General features: G+C 39.5%; 1 pseudogene; it reads left to right on the top strand.

Moving 5' to 3' along the window:
* The first annotated feature begins 3,905 nt into the window (after positions 1-3,905).
* On the top strand, positions 3,906-4,433 carry LOC101525653 (eukaryotic translation initiation factor 1A, Y-chromosomal-like; annotated as a pseudogene).
* Positions 4,434-4,660: the final 227 nt, after the last annotated feature.

The following is a 4,660-nucleotide window of genomic DNA, read 5'->3' as shown; positions in this document are numbered from 1 at the left end:
CCGGCCGTTGCGGCTCACTTGGGGAGTGAATCATTGGACAGAAGTTCTTCCTCTCTATTTCCCCTCCTCTCTGTATGTCTGACTTAGTAATAAAAATAAATATCTTGTTAGAGTTACAAGCCAGTCTAGATTATCCCCAAATCTGCCAAGATCAACAAAATTATACTTCAACACAACAAATGGCTAAATACTAAAATGAAATAGACACGAGACAGCTGAATGGTACCCTATAGCCATTTTAAGGTGTATAGCAGCCGGTCCGGTCCTGTATATAAACTAAAATTGAGACGTCAATGAGCTAATCATAGGTTGTGGTTGGGACTTGCTTTTTTTTTTTTTTTTTTAACATACTGGTTACACAAAACCATGTCAATTCCATAATGTTGTAAATTGCTGTTGATGTTATATTGGGACTCTTAATTGACTGTGATGATATTATACCAGCTCTAACTTCGGACCAGAAATGGTCTCCCCAAGAAACTGTTCAACCCATCTGGACAATAAGTAGCTGGACTCCATGCTTGGTATATGTTTGCAAGGAAAGAATCTTGATTGAATTTGAACTGTAATACTGCATCAAGGTGGAGGAATCCACCAGGGGGGAGGGGAGGGGGAGGGGTGGGGGGATTCCCAGAGCCTATGAAACTGTCACATAATGCAAAATAATTAATAAAAATATATCTATTAAAAAAAAGAAAGAAAGATTGCTGATTAATCAAGATGGATCTATCTATCTATCTTTTTTGTTCCTCGACATCTCAGTTGACTTAGAGTGAATCATCTTAGTACTCCAGTATCAATTTTTAGTCACTGGTTGCCCTGTGGTTATACTTTGGTCCAAGGTAATTCTATGTAGAAAGGAACAGTTGGACACTTTAACTATAGCTGGAGTAATGGGTACACTGGTCAGTAAGAGGAATTTAGGTGTGGACCAATAGCATCTGTTACAGATAGAAAACAGTAAAAAAAAAAAATGTTGGGAACATCACACTTACTGATGAAATGTAAATAAATTGCCCTTGTAGATGACAACAGGATAAGTGTGCCTGTCACCACCAATTCTGTTTAATATAAGAAAGGTCCTAAGCAGAAAAACAGGACAAAAATAAAAAATACTGAAAAGGGAGCAGCAAAACAATCATTATTCACACATGGCATGCCCATTCTCAATTGGCTGATTGAACACTCCAGATCTTTGCTGTCCACTATTTGCTTTCTTCCAGAACTTCTCAACATTTATTTAACCCTCTCAACATTTATTTAACCCTCCAGGCCAGGTTGAGGCTCTAATAAATGCCTACAAAGTTGGGGTGTATTATATTTGCCAGAATAATATTAGAATGTGGAAGATTCGTGCCACTTCATGGTGTTAACATTGGGTAACTCTCAGAAGCTGGATGATCTTGGACAACCAGAAAAGAACTTTCTACAAGCTCTGAACTAAACCAACAATAATAAAGTCATATACAAATAACTGGTGTCATCAGTTAAAAGTGTTTTTCAGAGTTAACCCAGATTGTCTCTCCAGTTGTCTGGGTCAACTTAAATAGGAGTTGTCCAAATGTGCTTGATCCAAAGTTCATTTGTTGAAATGTTGTATGGTAAAACCAGAGAACAGAAAGGTCTATGATCATTAACTCCATGGTCTAGTTAGTGTTAGGATCACCAGTGTGGCTGCTTTCCAGGGACCATTCCAGGCTTGCTGAGGTAAGAATGACTGCTCTCACCTGGAACTTTTGTGTCATATGGTCAGCAGCTTAGACAGGCAGCCTTGAGTGGGACCGAAGGCTACACAGACAGGCAAAACTTTGAATCTCATTTCTGAAAGTCAGTAAGAGTAGAGCTCCCCCAAAGCTGCTTTTTTGTACTTCTTTACTTTTATTTTATTTTTAAACTTGCTATTATGAGAAATTTCAAATATAAAGAAGTAGTAATACGCCTGGTACACATATAATAAAACACCTGTCACTTAGATTTACTGGTTGTATCAGTTAATCTATTTTCGATATGTTTAAGATGTAAAGTACAAACATTGTAACAATTTACCCTATATTATAGTATACATCTCTAAAAATTAAAACCCTTTGCTATGTACTCATATCATTATCAAAATACCACATGCCAAAGGCAACTTAATGTCAATCATCCTAAAATTGCACAAAGCTGTTTATTTCATGTACATTTTAATGTAGAACAGTCTCACCTCTTATTATAGTAATTTTTGAGGAATTAGGGACAATGTCCTCTTGGAATATCTGAGTTTTTGAATGTGTAGGATTGTTTCATGCAGTGGTGTTTGATTTATCCTTTTACTGTAGGTCTTGGTATTTCTTGTAAATTGAACGTTTATGTGTTAATATTGTATTAGATTTAATTTGAATGAATTAATGTGGTTGAAAATGAAAAAAAAAAGAAGATCCTGGTATTGTCAAAATGTAAAGTCTTTCAGAATTTTCCTTTGGTTATTAGCGCCTAATAATCAGGTGACTTCATTTTGACAACAAACATCCATTGTTTTGTGTATGAGATGGGGCTGGGGACAGCACTGACCAGGTGACTGCAATCACCAGTGTGTGTGTAGGCTGATGTGGGTGATGGACTGAGCTGGACCTCACACTGGCTGGCATACACAGGAGTTAATTCCAGGATCACTCCTGATGAGGTTTCTTTGGGGATTCCCCCCTTCTGCCCCGCCACCCCCAACTGGATCACTGGACTCTGAACTCAAACCACGGTGAAGATCACAGGATCTGTGGTCTGACTGTGGAATGCATTGTGTCAGAACTGGATCTCCATGGTTGTTGAGACCTGTGCAGTGGATGGCATGCCCAGATGTTCATGGGGACATGAAAACCAGTTCATTGAGGCCTGCGGAGGACATCTAGTACCACTGAGAGCGTAACAATTTGGACAGCCTTCCCAGATAAGCATCTGGGTGAATCAAAGCTCTAAGGTGGACTATATTAGCCAGCAGACCTTGGAAGGACTTCCTCAACCTTTGAGCAACAAAGTCAACGTCATCTCAGAACTGTCAAAGCCACTGAAGCAGTATCCTTGGAACATGCTCCACATTGGGGACTCTGGGATTACATTGGGTGACTTTCCTTCTTTCCTGGGTAGTGATTTGGTTGGGCTACTGGCAGCAGCCCTCTCTCCTTCTCTCTCCACTTTTTGCAGATACCCAAGTAAAAAGGAGATTGGGAGCAGCTGTCTCATCCACTTTCCCCATTCTTTGACAGTTGATGGTCTACATAAAAATACATCCCTTTCAATTATGTAAACATCAAAAATAAAATAAAATGAATTTATTACTAAAAAAGAAACCCTGCTTGTGTAAGGAGCTTGCAAAATTTCCTAAGAATCCACTGTCTTAAAAATAAACAACTGAGCTACAACTAATCCAAACGGGGAATCAGAAAGCTAACAGATGTGTCGAAATACAGTAAATGCCAGTCTTCACACCTCCGGTAATCTTTGCAGCTCATTTCCGGTCCTTCTTTTTATGAAAGTTGTTTACCCAACCTTGGAATGAGCATTCTCCAGTCACCCTTAGTCTGAAATGTTGCCCTGGTTTTGCACATGATAATTAAGGCAATAATGCTTCTAGTTATCCTGAATGATGTCATAGTTTGTGGAGTCTTGTGCTTAGCCATTATTAAATAAATATATTTGCTGTAGTGTATTTGCTTGTTTGTCTTTATGCTTTTAAAAACATTATCAGTCTTTGGTTTTGCTGCTGCTGAGCCTGGGAGAAGTGGAGCACCAGCCTCCCGCAAACGCTGCTAGGCCCCCCCGGCGCTTGTTTCATCCCGCACTCCCGCCTGTCTGCCCTCTACCGCAACCTCCAAGTCCCCGCTGCGACCACTACCACCACCAACCACCAGCACGAGGTCACAGTCACCGCCATGCTGAAGAATAAAGGTAAAGGGGGTAAAAACAGACGCAGAGGTCAGAATGAAAATGCATCGGAAAAAAAGAGAACTGGCATTCAAAGAAGATGGACAAGCGTATGCTCAAGGAATCAAAATGCTGGGGAATGGACGATTAGAAGCAACGTGTTTTGATGGTGTGAAGAGGTTGTGTCACATCAGAGGGAAACGGAGAAAAGAGGTTTGGATAAACACTTCAGACATTACACTGATTGGTCTCTGAGACTATCAGGGCAATAATGCAATTTTAAAGTACAATGCAGATGAAGCCAGAAGCCTGAAAGCATATGGCGAGTACAGCATGTGAAAATCAATGAAACTGATCCATTTGGTCCCGGAGATGATAATGAAATCCAGTTTGATGACATCGGAGATAATGATGAAGATTTTGATGATATCTAAATGGGACTCAACATTATACATTTCAGTTTTTCTGAAGGTTATCCCACAGATTGGATTTTGGCCACAACACTTAAAAGAAGATTCAAATTTCATTAGCATGATTGCAATTTGTTAACGCAAACTGATTTATTATTTATAAGGTGTTCGTTGCTTTGAAAACTGTTAATGCTGAATGATCTTAACTGAGATGTTAAGCCTCCCTTCTTCTCTTGATGCAATGGAGCTTATTGGTAGAAGACCACATCTGTTTCAAAGAAATTGCGTTACTGCCCTTCCTGTTCTAGTCACTTCCGGTGAGTAAACAGAACTTTTGGATAAGCCATTTGTGT

Source organism: Ochotona princeps, chromosome 21 (genome assembly GCF_030435755.1).
Source record: "Ochotona princeps isolate mOchPri1 chromosome 21, mOchPri1.hap1, whole genome shotgun sequence".
Lineage (NCBI taxonomy): Eukaryota > Metazoa > Chordata > Mammalia > Lagomorpha > Ochotonidae > Ochotona > Ochotona princeps.
Note: the sequence above shows the minus strand (reverse complement) of the source record. Positions and strands in the feature narration are given on the sequence as shown.